The 18,663-nt window shown below is 36.9% G+C and overlaps 1 long non-coding RNA gene across 1 annotated transcript in view; it reads left to right on the forward strand.

Moving 5' to 3' along the window:
* LOC308190565 overlaps nt 1–18,663 on the forward strand; it is a 54,209-nt gene that overhangs the window by 566 nt on the left and 34,980 nt on the right. The window lies entirely within an intron of this gene.

Genomic DNA, 18,663 nt, shown 5'->3' on the forward strand with positions numbered 1-18,663 from the left:
GCATTTTTCTTGTCTTATTTGCTTTGGTAGGGCTGTCAGTGGTTAAACGATCAAGCTTGCTTAAGACTACTAAATATATTTAAGTCTATAAAGGGCATTGTGGCTTAGCATGGCCTCCCTTTTATGTAGCTGTTATAAACCCACTGTTATAAACTTGCAAAATTTTGCAAGTCCCACACTGTTTCATCATTGTCTTAAATCCATGTCTCTCAGTCCCACGTGATGGCATGGGAATCTCAGAATTCATTTTAAAAGAAGCATGAGTTTCATTCCTTGTAGGGCATAGAGATAGGCTCTTCCTCTCTCTTTTCAAAAAGAACCCTCACACTGTATTATTTTTAAGGTTGTGATTAGTAATGCAAACTCTTTTTGTTGTTACTTTTAATTAAGGCATGACTGAGTTTTCAGTCTAAGAATTTATTTAAACTGAGTATCTATTAAAGTATCAGCTACTATATTTTTGATATGAACTTATGTTTTTGCTGTTAAACTTGAGCTAACAATACTGATCACAAGGAAAAAAGTTTGCAGAATATATTTGTGAAAATCACTGCCACGGGAACTCATTGAGGCAAACAGTATAGTTACCTTCTAAAAAGGAATGGATAACTAATAGCATTGCTAAGAATCATGCCTATGCGTGCTAAGATGATAATAAGGTAATCAGATTTCATGCTTGAGGGTGTTAGCTAATCGCCTGCAGAGATTTGGCACTGCACAATTGGCTGAGAGCATCTTGTTTATTTTTATGCTTGCTCTGAGACATCAGTTACTCACTGCCACTGTCAACAGCTTACTGGACGAGATGAACTAAATTGTTTGTTCCAAATGTGGTGAACTCTATGTCCTGCAATAAATGTTATCGTAAATATAGCAAGCCATCCATTTTAAGACATCGATAAAATGTACATTCTAATGTAATGACTGGTTAGTGGGCAAAGAGAGAGAGAATGAACAGCTTTTCTCTTCCCCAGAAGAAAAGATAAAGAAAAGCCACACAAGTTGCTCCCAAATTATAGGTATAAAGATACACTCTTTTGTGACTCTTATCACTTAGCCTCAACAGCACCTAATAGAAAAATGTGTTTTCTCATCAACCACTTCCACTATGTACCAGAAAAACTGGAACTCTCACCAGTGGCACAGAGAAATGCAATCTCTCCTGCTCTTTGAAGAAGTCATCTCAAAGCTGAAAACAGATCTGATGAAGATTAAGATCAAAAAGGAAAGTAGGAATGTGAAAAACTTGAGAATGAAAATTTTGAAATTATATGCCCAGATTTTTTTTTAAATTAAAAAGACCCTAGTTAACCTTTTTCTTAGAAATAAATAAATAAATAAATAAATAAAAGCTACAACTGCATTCATATAAATAAGGGGTGAATGGGGAAACTGACAGCAATGACAGAGACACAGTTTTGTACTGAGATGTTTCCGGGGTATTCTGAAATGCTCCTGTCCTCATCATACCAAGGAGAACGTCTACTGGAGCAATATATTCTCCTTCTTGTTCATGGACTTGTTCTAGTTCATGTATCTTTGAGACAAACTGGACATACAAGTGAATGTATCCTCCAAGCATAGAGCTGGGATGAAGCAGGGCACTGTCAAAGCCCAGGATGGTAAAACAAACAAACAAAATCACTGTTTGCACTTGTCACATAAGTTACACTCAGTGAGTAGGGCCTAAAACAGCCAATAGAGTCATATATTGTAAAGCCAAGAAAGACTGGTATGGTCTACCTTCAACAATAACACCTAGCCCTTTTCAGTGGCAACATATAATCTTTCAGTCTCATAGTAAAATTTGTACTTGATGAGTCATTGTCTCTGAGAACTGGGTTCAACTTAACCTCTTTTGAATATACCTTACATTTTCTTATATGGTATCTCTATGATATAGGCTAATATATGTTTTGGCTTTCCCGTTGTCCTGCTAACAGACAGAATGTGTAAAGACTGTGTGATCTAAGACACATTAAGGAATTACACAGACAAAATGAATGTCAATATATTTTATCTTAGTCTTTCACACTTACGTTTTAATTTGTCAATTACATTTCAATAGGTGGTAGGTACTGTGTTCTATTAACAATATCTATAAACATTTTATTGATTTAATTGTATTCCAATTCATTAAACAAAATGGCTCTTAATTATCATTAGATAATAAGCAAAACACTACGCGAACAAGAACCCCACTCGTTACAGGAATGGGAGCGATTTCTTTAACCTATCATGTGTTATTCATTAGTCTCTTACAAAGAAAAATGACATTATTGATTTAATAAAGTGATTGATTTGAAAGCCAGGGGGATCCAACAAGCTTCTGGAGTGCTGTGTGTTCTCAGCCTTGTTATTCTGTGGAGAGCTGTAGAAAAGCTTCTTCATGTTGGGCTTCTCTCATTTGGTAAAGCTTTAATTTTGAATTCAATCTACACACAGATTTTTTTTCCAGCTACTACTTACACAGTATATAATACATATTTTCCTGCAATTTAGGACAATTTAGGTGAGTTACAAAACCATAACTGAAGAAACCATTTGAAAAAATTTCTCGCCTTTTCAATAGCTCTCCATTATGCTAGGCTGACAGGTAAATTGTAGAAATGAATCTCCCAGAAAAGCACATGGAACTCAATAAAAGCATTTTTGGTGGCAATCTACCATTTTCTCTACTGTTTGATGCCCAAACATGGCTGTGTTTAAAATACAACTTTTTAGAAGTACTGACAATCCAGTTAGTCATCCCTAAGAATGAATCTGTGCTATGCAGAGTCATAACATAGGCGTAAGTTGTCTGACTGTTGCCTACAATAAAAAGAATGTGCAGGAAAAATATAATTAATTAATTATATTACTTGAGTTTAAAAATTACTACCCATCAGTATTCGCTTTACCATTTCATTACTATTCTTTTACCCTAAAAATATCCATATACATCCAGTTACAAAAGGATACTCACCTAGTTTTAACACTGGAATCTATATCAAACATTTAGGATATTATAAACATGACTAAATGTTCTCTAATAGACATTATTACAGCAAATCATGCCTTCCGTTGAAGTTAGAAAGCCACAAGGTAAAAGGAAGAGGGCCTTAAATATTCTACCAATTCAGACCTTCATATATACCTCAGTAACAGTGTATTCTTAATCATCTAGCCAAGGCTGAGGTCCAAACTGCCATTGATACCTGAACTAATTAGCTCAAGGCTAATTTACATTTATTTGCACATAATCAGATTTTTATGCAGCATAGATATATACATACACGCACAATATTAGCAAACAGACACTTCTCATCTACCTTGCAAAGCAGACACAGCCTACTCCACCTCTAACAGCCTACCACTCACAGCTGCTGCATACAAAGTGGCTTAACAACACAACACAAAACAGCTGTTCTTGACTGCTCTTCTGCTGCAGGCTTCCTTTCTGATTGAAATTTCTGGCACCTGAAAGTCCCTGTGTGGCCAGATCCATCCCTTTGGAAATTGTACAGTGACCCAACTACAACATCACAGACCTATTTGTACCTTCCTGTGGAACTACATGTTAGGATGATTCAATGCACTTAAACAGCCATACACAGCTGGAAAGGGCTTCAATAGTTGTACACTTAGGTAACAATTAAGAAAAAAATAAGGGGGGGGGGGGTTGGAAGAAAAAAGAAAAAAAAAAGGCACAAGCCTATAGGGACAGTAGAACTGGCTGATCCCCACTTGTACTCAGCTGATATCAGCTAAGGCTAGTGTCTTAGCTATGCATGTGTATAGCATGAGAGGACATCTGTCAACAGTGATAGCCATAAGTATCCACACACAGTCCCTGCTATAACTGGATAAACCATAAATGTTTTGTCCCACATTTGTTGCAACTTTTTTTTAGTGCTGTTGTGCTTCTGAGTACAAAGTTAACAGTGATCTGCTAAGTCTCTGAATGCCGACAGCTTGGAATAGCTGAAAAGCCTCATCTGGCCTACACAACTATGAACTACCCTCGCTCTTTCCCCCAGTTTCAATTGCATCCTACCCTAAGCTTCAAATAAAGCATACTTCAACAGTGATTTTGTAGCTTTGGACTTTACTCCATTTTGAGTCTGTTAGTACTAAAATGACATATAATTCATGATGTCTTTACAAAACTAGTCATAAAATACAGTATCTTAAAACATCCATACAGCCACCTCATTTCAATTCTTGCAAACCCATCCCACAGACACAGAAATCTGCACCATACCAGCCATGTTGATTTTTTTTTCCTAAAAATGCTAAAAAGCCTCAGATTCCCACATCTTTTGCCTTAAAATATTCTCTTTCACAATCAAAGCCTTCAAAGGATAATGATGAACTAGAGAAACAGAATTCACAAGATAAGGAAGCAGACCAATCAAGCTGAAATACATGAGTTTGCAAACTTCAGCCCTCACACAGTTCACAAGAACTTATCTAGATCTGGATTCAAATTCACCAGCTAAATCTCTTCCTTGACTTCAAAAGCATCTTTTTAACTTTTTTAACTTAAAAAAAAAAAAAAAAAAAAAAAAGGCTGCTGTGATAACAGTGCTCCACCTAGTGGAAATGAAACTGTTCAAACTTTGACTATAGCATAAACTCAGAGAACTCATGTCTCAGTGCATAATTAGTCAATTTTTCCAGTGATAAAAAAAAAAAAAGGCTAATGTGACTATTGCAGAATAAAAATACAAAATACTGACTTTTTTTAATATAATGGTGAAAAAAAAAAAGAACAAATCTCTAAGGGAGTTAACATAATTTTGAATTTCTAATATGCTCATGAAGCCCTGATATAGATACAGTTAAAATAGTTACCTTTACAAAAACATTTATTATTCATTGACTTTAAAAGAGTAGATAGGAAAGATCTGTCAGATCATATTATCTAAGACTAATACATTGCAGGTCAGTAAATTTCATTTTCTTATCTCAGTAACGTTTGTTTTATTAAAGCATTTTCTGTTTTGTGGTAGTGTCTGGAGACTTCAGCAGGGGATTGACATCCCATTGTTCTTTATTTGGGGAATGAATTTATTGAAGAACTGATTCTCCCTTCAAAATGTCATAATGTTGTGAGTCGTTTCCACCCCCCCCCCCCCCCCCCCATTATACAGAGTATTCACAACTCAAGATCCAAGGTGGTTATTTGTTATTTTTCTTTGCAGAAGAAATTTCAAATGCAGAGGTGTATGGAAAAGTTGAAGGAGTTTTTGAGGGTTAAATGTGCATAGCCATACTCATTGCAGAAAGATTTGTAGTCACTGGTCACTGAGACAGCTCCCATTGAAAACCAATGAGAATTTGTGGTGCTTTCCTCCTCTGAAAATCTCTCTTCACCTTGTGTCCCTAGGTTCTCCCTGATATATATATATATGTTTTTCTGTCTGTATGTATGCATGCATGCATGTACACATACATCAACACAGTCTATAGAGAGATATCGGACAAGATGGTGTCTGGGGATTGTCCATATGCAGCGGTTTGTTTCCAAACAGTTCTTACAGAACAATAAAATACATGTCTTGAAGACACGTGAGACAAAGAAAAAGAAGTCTACAGGGACATACACAACTTCTCCAGAAGAATATACTTATTTTAACTTATTCAGGTTGTTTTCTCTTCTTTCTCTTTCATGCTCCACTCTTGTCCTTCCCCTAATATCCTCTTCTTAAAGACCTTAAATCACCACAATTCACTGCTTGGGTGGAGACAATATTTACAGAAAACATACAAGACAAGAGTTTTTGAGACAGCTGTTTCATTCTCATTAATGAAATTCCAGTCTAGGTTTAGAATCTATCTCTTTCCATCAAAGCAACTGTCTTCAATATCAGTCATTTAATTTGGAGCTAGCACAAGCATGCTATGGGACTACATAGCAAAGAAGTATAGCAGTAAATCCTCGTGCATATATGCTTAGTATGCAGGAGCGGTGAGGCACCTTAGAGCTATCTGAAATGTCACCATTGAGAGACACCAGCATGTCACTTTTGTGGTTAATAGTTACGTTTGCCACTGAGGTTTCTGATGTTGCTTTCTACTTCTTCCAATGAATAACCTTGGTAAAAATTCTACACAATGCCAAACAACAGGTACAAAATTTATTTATATGAATGTGGTGTTTTTCCAACCTGCAAGGTACAGAATAAAGGTCAAAAAAAAAAAAAAAAAAAAATTGGTGAGATTAATACAATCCAGGAAGATTCAAAAATTAGAGCAAAAATTGCATAAGCCACTTTGAGCAACTTGTTCTGTTGGAAATATGGTGAATACAAACTTGTTAATTCCCCTTATAGTTTAAGCTAAATTGTCCTCTCTCAGAGTCTGAAGGTTTAAAGGTCATATGGTTAATCTTCAGGAGAAAATGAACAACAGAGATGAAAGGGTATGATTTTGCCTTGTCAGAAACAATTGCAGATAAATAAAATAAAATACCCACTGATTTTCTCAGAGCTACTGATTTCCTCTATACCGACCACTCCATATAATGAAAATTACTATTTTGTCACCCTTTATCCTCTCAGAAAATGTCTCCTAATCACTGAGAAGCAAGGAAGCTAAATTATTAAATAGGCTATTTGACACACTAACATTTCCTAGACTAAAAATTTTGGTGTAAGATTTTCAATTTTAATCCATTTTCTCAATAAATGAAAGATAATTCCTAAGCTAATGCCTTAATATCCTCAAGTATCTACATTGGCTCCTACAAAGCAGTAGTTATTCACCTTCTTTACCAAATACTTTTGAAAACTTTTGACTTTTTTTTTTAATATTAAATAATTTAGGAGGTTTTAGTTGACTTCTTTTCTTCCTTTCCTTTCCTTTCCTTTCCTTTCCTTTCCTCTTTCCTTTCCTTCTTTCCTTTCCTTTCCTTTCCTTTCCTTTCCTTTCCTTTCCTTTCCTTTCCTTTCCTTTCCTTTCCTTTCCTTTCCTTTCCTTTCCTTTCCTTTCCTTTCCTTTCCTTTCCTTTCCTTTCCTTTCCTTTCCTTTCCTTTCCTTTCCTTTCCTTTCCTTTCCTTCCCTTCCCTTCCCTTCCCTTCCCTTCCCTTCCCTTCCCTTCCCTTCCCTTCCCTTCCCTTCCCTTCCCTTCCCTTCCCTTCCCTTCCCTTCCCTTCCCTTCCCTTCCCTTCCCTTCCCTTCCCTTCCCTTCCCTTCCCTTCCCTTCCCTTCCCTTCCCTTCCCTTCCCCCTCCCGACCCTCCCCTCCCACTCCCCTCCCCTCCCCCTCCCCTCCCCCTCCCCTCCCCTCCCTTCCTCTCCTCTCCTCTCCTTTTTTCTTTTCTGGTAAGTATAGTAGATACAAATATTAAAAGAGTTCAGTGTTAAACTTGTTGTGTTCAAGCCTACTAAGCAAGAACCCTAGTACCTACATTTCCAGATTGATATTATGGTTGGTGTGCATAAAATTAAGATTTCACTGAAGGCAATGTTTTATTTTATTTTACAATCTTCTAAGCTCCCTGTGGCTTTGATGACTGGGAGAAAGATAGCCAGTCACATTACAACTGCACAGAGAACAGGAACAGAGAAACCCCATTGCTGCCAGAATTTCTGCACTGAAGGGGTCCTAGCTTAATACACAGTGGTTGTCTTATGTTTGACTGTGACTCCCAAGATCCAGAGGGACCTGCTGCTTTTTCTTTTCCCAGTAGCCCCTTTGGTCCAGCCCCACTGCAAGGACTCCTGTCTGAGTCATTCTTAGTGGCTGTTAGGGTTTTCCTCTAGCAATGCTGCTGAGAGCCCTCTCAATGCTCTGTTCTGACACATATATCCCCCTCTTACCAAGTCACCTGTTGCATCAGTTACCAAATCACCAGTTGACCCGTAAGGGGTTGTATTTCCTGCATATGAACCCGCATCGTGTCTGTTATCCCAGACAGTATTAGGGAGGAGCGGAGGGTGAAGTGGGGCAAAAGGAGAAAATGCAGATGCCCTGATATGGTAGGAAAACCCTGAACCTCATTCATGCAAGTTCATTTCTGGCCTCCCTCCAGAGCAATCCCCAGCACTCACATGGCACTACTCATGCATTACATGAGTGTTCATGGGAGTTCACCCTTCCTGAGTTAGAAGGGACCCACAAGAATCATGGAGTCTAACTCCTGGACTCCATGGTCCACATGGTCCTGGACTCCTGGTCCACACAGGACCACCCAAAAATCCAACCCTATATCTGAGAGCACTGTTCTCTCGAACTCTGTCAGGCTTGGTGCCGAGACCACTGCCCTGTGGAGCCTGTCCTAGTTCCTGACCACCTTCTCAGTGAAGAACCTTTTCCTAACACCCAGCCTGACCCTCCCCTGTCCCAGCTCCATGCCGTTCCCTCGGGTCCTGTCGCCGTACCGAGAGTAGAGCTCAGCGCCTGCCCCTCTGCTCCCCTCGTGAGGGGGCTGCAGGCCGCCATGAGGCCTCCCCTCAGCCTGCTCTGCTCTGGGCTGAACAAATGAAGTGACTTCAGCTGCCCCTCATACATGTTGGCTTCTAGACCTTAAAGTGTTACACCGATCAGATCTTCAATTCCTATAATACTGATTGGAATTAACACTTCTTCAGGCTTTCTGTTTCAATCAAAAAAACGCTTTCATCCTGAATTCTATTTTACACCTATAGATTCTAACCAAAATATAGTCCTCTAGAAAGGGAAAGCTGCAGGTGATTTGATATCGTTTTATTGTTTTTCCTGCTTATCTAACCCAGCAGCCAGAGTGAATCAGAGGGAACCAAATGATACATGACTTTGTTTCCTCTTAATTCTTCTGCATTCAGCAATAGTGGCAGGTAATTATAATATGACACACACTGAAAATGCGGAACATAAGACAGAAGATTTCCCTTACATCCCTAGAGGGTTATTTGTTTTTGTTTTTGCTTTTTTGTGTGCGTCTTTAGCAGCTGACTGCATTCCTGATGCATATGAAAAACCTCCCTACAGTTTAGACAGATACAAAACCCCAGTTTTCTTTGTATCACCTGGAAATGCATATCCTGTCATCTCACGATGACAAAAATCTTTCTTTGAAAATTGATCAAAAGCTGATGTATGAAGGACATTATGCCTATGACCTGTATACAAAGCTAGAAATTACTGTAAAGAAAAATGGACACTGGAGGACTCAACCCACAAACCAAGAGCGCCACAGATGAAGAAAACCAAAAAGAAAAAGGCACGCTAAGTAATTTTGACTCCACATCACATCTGACAGTCTTGAAGAGTAATTGCTTGGACACCGGCTATTTCAAAATTATTTGCTCTGAACGTTCACTCCATCTCTTGGGTGAAGTAAGAACCATTTTGTCCCTGATTAATTTTATGGATTTAGAGGGACTAGCTAGTTATATAGGTGCCATATTGATTTGTCTGCTGACATGGGTAATGATTTTAATTGTGCCTCTTTATGCTAACTAATTTTGACTAATTGGGCATCAATTCAGTGGGTTCTGTGAAGTGCTTCATTTACCGTTGTACTTCAACCAAATATTTTTTGCAAGGACATAGTTTCACCTTTCCTTAAATTTGTATGGATAAAAATAAGACCTAGCAAAAATGAAAGTTCAATAAATTGAAGAAAACAGAAAATTTAAGAAAAAAATCAGCCTGAAGCAGACATGTAGACTTCACAATGATATGTAAAACAAAGCCGAGTAAACAATAAAATAATAAAAAATATGAAATAAGCACTCTAAAAGCGAAATACATATTGTGAAAAAAAATGAAATAGTAAGAAGTGATTGGAGACATCCACAGTGATTTTTGCTCCCCGTACTTCCACTTTGTATTTTCCCCTTCTGCCTCTTCTTCCCTTTGTGATATATGAATGGAGAGAGAGTGAAGGAATTGGTTATTGTAGCCAAGGGGTATAGCCTGTCTTTCATCCTCCGGCAGTTTATTGAGAATTAGATAATTGTTTGTGTCTGCACAGTTCTCCATGCATGCCATAAGTCTGTTCTAAGAATAAAGCCAAACTCTGTGTTACTTGGTTCAGTTTAGCCATATGCTGAAGAGATGCCACACAGATCAATCTTTTTCCCAAAGCAGTTTTTTTCTCACGGCTCCTCCTACTTTTTGCTTTTGCCTCTTTCCAGCTGATGCAACAATTTCTGAAATTCAACAGTTTTTTTTATTTTTTTTTTCTGTAGGTCTGTCCAGATGCTGAATGAAAGTCCTTTTTTTTTCCATTAATCACTAAGACACCATTGCCATCTTCCCACCTGCTCTTTGGCAGTTATCTGCATTAACTTTTTTTTTTTTTTCCCCCCTCAAGATGCATATAAGTTGGTGACACTGTGACTTTTATCTTCCTAAATAGTTTAGATTGCATTTCTTATAATTCACTCACAATTCAGGTAAAAAACTCCTCAAACCTCATACCGTATTTATTGTTAAACAAGACACAAGAGCTCACCAGGAATTCATTAAACATGTTGTGTGGTTAGATTTTCCTATTGATGTACCAGTGAAAGATGAGAGATATTTAACATTCTTACAATTGACCTTGAACAATGCATCTTCTTTCTCTAAATACACTATAGATATGCTTTATTAAATTGAATACATGTTGTATGTATGCATTTAGCCTACTATGCAAAATATGTCAAAAGTGTTTACCAAGTATAGTAACTTCATAAGAATTTTTATAGTAGCAAAAAAATGTCTTTAGCGTGGATATAGTTACTGTTACTTTGTTTAGAAGCCCTGAGATTGTAATTATTATCATACATTATTTATTTTCTTATTACTGTTATTAACTTCGAATAGGTAACTTTACCACTATTTACTCCCTTTTATTAGGCTATTATATTTTTATTACTCTACTAGTCTTTATTGTTATTGCCATCATGAAAATGGTTTGCATTGCAAATGTCTTCATTATCAGGGAAAATTGTAAGGAAACAAAGAGCTCTTCAGTCAACATTTCTTAAAAATAAATAAAAAAATCTCTTGCTAAAACTTCTCTTGCTAACTACAAAAAATACCCAAATAAAATACCAAACATCCACAACCTTGGAAGAATAATCACTGCAACTCATGGGTACTCCCCCTGTAACATCAAAGAGAAAATTAAAAGTAACGTGTTTCCATCACATGAGATTGTGGTCTAATAAGAAAAAGTAATCACCCATCACAATGTTATGCATTGCATATCTTTATTATATTCTTTTCTGCTCTTCTCTGTATAGCACCTTTGTCAGAAAAGAAAACAAATTGAGCTCATATAAAAACTTTTATTATTATCAATCATGCTTCAAGACTGATTATTTTTTATTCTGTCAAGTACGTATCCAATCTTTTTTTTTTTTCAAAAACTGAAATTAATGTTGGAGTGAGAGTCTATCAGGTTGTAAATACACAGAAACACCCAAACAACCATAGCTAAAAAGCTACGGTTTAATGAAGGGGCTTAATATCATGTTATGTGGATGAGTCTAGCCAAACACTTTTAACTGTCTCTCCCCCTTCCTCGCCCCCCGCCCCCCGATTGAAAAAAAAAAAAAACACCTAATCTTCTTTGAATGGATAATTCTTTATGCAGGGTTTTACCCATCACTGAATAAATATAACTCTGTTGTGATATAGCCATTGACTTGGTTCCTCTTTCCTGACCACATTTTTTTTTCTTTTTTTCTTTCTTTCTTTCTTTCTTTCTTTCTTTCTTTCTTTCTTTCTTTCTTTCTTTCTTTCTTTCTTTCTTTCTTTCTTAATCATAGCAACTCATCTTCTCTTTGACAATGTGTATGACTTTTCCCACTTATGACAAGATTTCAAGCAGTTCAATTCTTTTCATCTTCCTTGTCTACATGATATATTTCGCTCCCTTCCAAAAACAGATGGTGTCCAAGGACTGCCCAAATTCTCCTTTCCCGGAAATCTCCCAAGCAAACTGTTTTTCTTTGATCTGTTATGTTATGGGACTTGCATAAACTACTTTCTTGCTCCTCCCAGACTCCCATTCCAAGAATTCACTGTGCTGTGGCTGTAAAGTCCTTCTTTTAAAGGACTGAGAATCAAACTGTTATGGTGCTACTATGAATGATACATGCAAACATCTTCTATGATCATTCACTTAAATAAGAAAAAAAATCTTGCTGTATCTGTGCATCTAGTTTCAGTATAAAAGCAGCAATAGTTTATAGAAAGAACTGGTTTAACTGTGGACTAGAGAACAAGATAGCCTTCTAAGATGGAATAACTGGTTTGATGAACAAGGAGAGAGCAGTGAATGTTGTCTATCTTAACTGTAGTGAGGCTTCCAACACTGTCTTCCATTAAATCCTTGCAAAAAGCCTAATAACAGACCACAGAAATGGACAGTGAGGTGGAGTGAACACTGACAGAACTGCTGGGGACACAGGGTTGTGACCATCAAGTCATGCTGGAGACTGGTCATTAATGGCACATCCCAATGAAATATTGGGCCAATGTGGTTTAATATCTTAATTAATGACCTGCATGATGGAATACAGGTCCCTCATCAAATTTACAGGTGACACAAAACTGGAAGGAGCAGTCAATGAACCAGATGGTTGTGTCACCACCCACAGGTTCCTCCATAGGCTGGATAAATGGACTAACAGGAACATTATTACGTTCAAGGAGAAGTACAAAGTTTTGCATCGGGGGAAATAACTGCAGGCATCAATATATGCAGGGGGCTGATCAGCTGGAAAGCAGCTTTTCAGAAAAGAGCCTGGGGATCCGTCTGATGAGCAAGTTCACTTGATATGCTGGAGGGAAGGGATGCCATCCAGAGGAACCTGGACAGACTTGACAGTTGGGCCTGTGTGAGCCTCTTGAGGTTCAACAAGGCCAAGTGCAAAGTCCTGTATCTCTGCTGGGGCAATCCCAAGCACAAATACAGGCTGGGTGGAGAAAGGATTGAGAGCAGCCCTGAGGAGAAGGACCTGGGGGTGTTGGTTGGTGAGAAGCTCAACATGAGCCAGCAGTGTGCACATGCAGCCCAGAAAGCCAGCTGTATCCTGGGCTGCATCAAAAGAAGTGTGGCCGGGAGGTCAAGGGAGGTGAATCTCCCCCTCTTCTCTGCTCTTGTGAGAACCCACCTGGAGCCCTGCATTCAGCTCTGTAGCCCCCAGCACAAGAAAGATGTGGAAGTATTAGAACGACTCCAGAGGAGGGCCACAAAGATAATTAAAGGGCTGGAGCACCTCTCTTATGAAGACAGGCTGACAGAGTTGGGTTTGTTCAGCCTGGAGGAAAGAAAGCTCTGGGGAGACCTTGTAGTGGTCTTCCAGTACCTAAAGGGGGCCTACAGGAAAGCAGAAGAGGAACTCTTTATCAGGGAGTTTACTAATAGGTCAAGGAGTAATAACTTTAAACGAAAAGACGGTAGATTTAGATTAGATATAAGGAAAAAATTATTTGTGGTGAGGCGGTGGAAGAGGTTTCCCAGAGAAGCTGTGCATGCCCCACCCCTGGAAGCATTCAAGGCTAAGTCGGATGGGGCTGTGAGCAATCCCTGGAAGCATTCAAGGCCAGGTTGGCAAAGGGCTGCAAAGATCGTGAATGCACTGGAGCATCTAACATATGAGGTGACAATGAGGGGCCTGCTCAACCTCAGTGAAAAGAAGGCTCAGGGGGATCTCATAAATATAAGATCAATGTGCCTGATAAGGAAAGAAGAGAAAATAGAGGTAGACTTTTCTCAGGAATGCTCACTGACAGCAAGGGAAAGAATGGGAACAAAGTGAAATACAAGGAATTCCCTTTAAACATATAGGGGGAAGAAAAGTCAAACAAACAATTTTTTATCTTTTTTTTTTTTTTTTTTCACTTTGAGTTTTACTTTGAGGGTAGTCAAACTCTAGAAAAAGTTGCCTGAAGATGTTGTGGAGTGTGTGTTCTTGGAGACATTCAAAAACCAAATGGACAAAATGTTCAGCAACTCATAAACTGAGTCTCTGTTGAGCAGGGGTGGTAGGACTAGATGATCTCCAGAACCTCTTCCAACCTTATTCATCCTGGGATTTTGTGATATAGCAGAAAGTTAATTAGAATTCATGAGAGCATTTGCTTAACATTTATGGCCTTCAGTAATTGGTACAGATTCAATATCTTATGTCCTAATAGGTGTGCAAATTCTACCTGTAGCTCTAGATACTGAAGAGATCAGATGTTGGCCTCTGCCTTCTGTTAATGATTAAATAATGTAAGATTGAGATCCATGAGCCTTTGAAGCTATTGTATAAACACATTTCATATGGAATCCAGTGACTATGGTACATAACGTGAATTTGGATAAACATGGAAAGGTATCCTGTTTTATCTTTAGCACATCAAGAGGTCTACCGCTTGCTTTGCACTTTATTCTGGTGCTTATAAACCTCCTGACTGGTAGTTATTTTAATACTTAACTAGAAGTTGAGTTTCTGTCTCTTGCTATTGATCCTTTCCATCTTTCTTTGAAAGTTTATGATAGACTTTCATGAATAAAAGCACACATGACTAAAGGAGAAAATAAATATAGTCCTACGCAATTGAGCCATTGTCACCCACCAGCACTGAGCACACACTGACTTCATCATGGACTTGTCTGATTTCACTAGATTTTTAATATTTTTAAGTCCCTAGCAGAATCATTTTCCTGTATACATTCCTTAAATCTTTGTTTGATATCTACAAGTGATCAGGTGTTTAAAACCAGCACAACCATCCTGTTAACATCCACACACAACATCATTATTTGAAACACACTAAAATCCTTTTTGTCGTTTCATTTCTACTTGTGCAACTCAAAAACAGTTGGGAAATCTTCATACTTTTCATATTATTGGTTCTCTTTTAGAGTCCGGGTACTCAATGTCACGTTTGAAATTTTTTGAATAGCAAAAGGAAGAAGAACAGGCTTTGTGATATGCAACTTCAAGCAAAGTAAGAGTGTTTCTTATATCATGTATCTTGTCTAGGTAATAGGTAATGGGATCACACAATTAAGTAGGTTTTTCTCTTCTGTTTGATCATCTGATTTACATTCCACTAACTAAAAATCTTCCTTCTTAAGCTACTTCAAACGTCATTTCTAGTGTGTAAATGTTAGTGATGTTCCTTATTTTTAAAGACAGCAGCCACAGAAATGTTTTTTTTTATATATATATTATTATTATTTTTTAAAGCCAAACCATTCTGCAGTGTAGCATAGTTAGTGTTATATACTGGATCAGTAAAAAGAAGATATATATCTAGTCTGTTGTCTCAAAATTGGTGAAGAGGGCAATCATACTAGAATTTGGAGACTGGGGGAACAGAACAGGTGGAGGCCAAAGAATCTTTAATTCTTTCTGAAATTTTAATATTATTCCCTCTAAGGCCTGTCAAGTTGGAGTCACCATAGTGATGCTAGCCATTTGAAAGCATTAATGTATTAGACTCCAAATAAAAACATTTGAAACACTTTGAAAGAGTTCTAGAAATATTTTATGACCCACAAAAAAAAAAAAAAAAGTCCTAAGAAAATACATAGCAGCTTCCTATGGTAAAATGTTTATTTTATCCACTTTGAAAAAGATGGAACTCAATTATGGCTTTTAAAATTACAAAGAATACAATTATCACAAAATGAGTCTTAATGAAAATTTTATATTCTACTGCTAGCTCTCATCCATCTATCCTGAATATATATTATTCACTTACTATGAATCTTTTCCAAGTATGTCCCAATAGATTAATTACCCTAGTATATTATAAGTAGGATACAGTACTTAGTACTGTAAGGCCATCATCTACAGAAAAATAAAAATACAACAGAGAGCCTGTGCTACATTCAGGCAGGTTATTTTATTTTGTTTATTTTTAAACCTGATAGTTCGGTAAAGCTTGATTTTTTTAAAGTTTCGACTGGGATTCTTTTATATAATTTTTTAGATCTTAAAAGTACTTTAATACTTATTCACTGTCTCATTAAAGTTAAAACATCCTTATCAGCCATACATTTGTTTCTCTGAATTGGAATTTAGGGCTTACATCTCACATTTGCCATGGTCTTTATCAAAGCGTATGATCACCCTATGACACTAATTTAGGCATGTAAATGCTTCTGTATAAAATAAATATATTACTTATATGTGTGTATGTATAGAAAGCATGGTATTTTAAAGATTTAATGAATGAACCTTTATAACATCACTAAGGCAGCAAATGGAATGACTCATTACATATACTTGAATATAAAAAATGCAAAAAGCTGAAATGAATTTTTGAAGGTTATGAAATACTACTTTGAAACAGACTGAGTTTAGACTTGAATTTCCTTTATCTTGATACAGAGGTAGAAACATAGAGCCATGATTTATTTATTTGTGTTAATGCCTAGGGAACCCATCTACAGATGAAGACCCCACTGTGGTAAATAGTAACCAAACACAGAGATGGTTCTCACATCTCATATGCAAATTGTTTTCTTTCTTTTCTTTAAAACACTCATCTTACAACTAAAAGTGCTATTAAATAGCTTTTACATCTGTGTCTTTTTTTTTTTTTCAGTAGCTGCAAACACCAAAGACACAGATATTTTTAGATCCTACACTATACCTACTAGTCCCAGAATTATAGTTCTGAGTTCTTAAATAACAAAAAGCCCAGAAACTTTACTAAACATGTTAGTAGGACATAAACAGAAGTCAAAATAGTTTGAGAAGTTCTATAATTATCTGCATAATGAAGAATTTGTTCAGATCATTTCAATTATTAAGTATATTTGGATTTAATTCACGTAATCAGTTATTAAAGGTCTCCTTCAACTCTCGTAAAAGAAAAATAGAGGATTATCTATATTATCTTTATTTAATGCACTCAGTGTTTTATGCAAAACCTATTGAAGGCAATTGAAAAGACTTCAAGTGCCATCAATTGGCTTTGGAATTAGTCTCTTAAGTACATGCCTGCTATTTTCAGTATTTTTGTGGGTAAGGTAAATGATGTACCACTTTGCTCACTGTTTGCTCAAGCTAGAATGGGTCTGGCACGCTTTCAGAATTCTTCCCACAGTGAGAATCAGAGCAAATTGTTCTACTTCTTTGTGAACTTCACTCCGTATTAGTTACATGAATGTAAATTTTCAGACATATTGTAACTGAAAGGCTCAAAAGTCATGTCATTTTCCATCTCAAGTTCTATCTCAGCCATTTGTTTTTTCTGGCCACAAACTCATTAAGAAATGATTTATCACAGTGGGAAAACCATCCTGATTGATTTTAATAGCAACAATATGGCAGCAGTCACCTGTAAAGAACTGACACCTAAACATAGTATTAAAATTTTAACCACTGAATAGTACATTTATCGAAGAAAATCATATTAACATAACATCTGACATTCACACCACAATGGTGACATTCAAAGACAGAAAGACAAAGACGTTGTATTTGTTATCCTTCTCCATATGTGGTCAGTATAAAAGAATTAACCATTTATTTCACCTTTTGATTAAGCTCAACGGTGTGTAACATTACAATTATTTAGGCTTTAATTTCTAATCTAATCTGAACATGACTAGACAGAACCAGAAAGATCAGAGAATAAGTAGAGTTAGCTCTATTCCTAAGAGGTGCTAAGGGTTATAGCACAATATCTTTAAGAGAGGTGTCCTCAGTCCCTTTTCTGAGAAAAAAAGAAGGAAACACAAGAGGTAGTCTTAATACACCCCTCACTGGTACAGCTCAGGTTCCAGTGATATGTGAGAATCAGCAGCTTCCCATTCAAAGATCATGTGCCTTATGCAAGCCACTGAAGGCTGTAGTCCCAAAGAACAATGCAAGCTACAGTGTAGTATGTGGTAACATTTTAAAAAATATATTTTGAGGATATACAATATGGTAAAGATACCCTTTTTATTTTAAAATTTTCTGTTTATGAATCCATAAAGATAAGTAACCAACTAGCTGAAAAGGATCTTTCTTTCTATGACATTAGGAAACACCATGAAACATCAGATTCAGTGCTACAGGGTTGTTTCCAAGCAGCTAAGACCCTACCTGTCAAATTTTGGCTGATTTAAATAAACTAGCCTGGTCCTTGGAATAATGTTTTATGCTGGTTAGAAAACTGCAAAAGTGAAAGTGGCTTAAGAGCCTGTCAAGGAAAAAAAATAAAAAATTAGAGAAAAGATATTTTTAAAGTACAATACGTTCAATAGATTTTTGTATTCTAAAAGCTTTTGTATGTACCTATTATTTATAGACATTAAATGCCTTATTAATATTGAAGTTAATGCAAACCACAGTATATGGTTCACTTTTTCCACTAATTAAAGATTTAATTTTTTTTAAATGGAAGAAAGCAACACTAATGCCAATTGTTGCAAAGCAAAGTGCTTTGAGATGGAGATAGAGTGAATGAGTAGGAGTGTTTTGCTTCAATAGAGATTTGCCAACAGGTTGTTCAACCAATTGGCCACATAGCTTAAAATCAGATGTCTTCAATATTTACTGGCTACTGCTAGAGAAAACATGTTGTCATTGAGTATGTCTGTACTTTCACCCTGAGAATGATCACAGGGGTATATTTGTTATCACCCAGACACCAGGCCTAGAAGCACGAGTACATGGAACACATGCCCCAGTGTGCATTTTACTAATGTGTTAAGCATCTTACAATGTCTCCAGATGTGCTTGACACAGGTTATTCTCTGGT

The sequence above is a fragment of the Anser brachyrhynchus genome (assembly GCF_964034855.1).
Source record: "Anser brachyrhynchus genome assembly, chromosome: 2".
Classification (NCBI taxonomy): Eukaryota; Metazoa; Chordata; class Aves; order Anseriformes; family Anatidae; genus Anser; species Anser brachyrhynchus.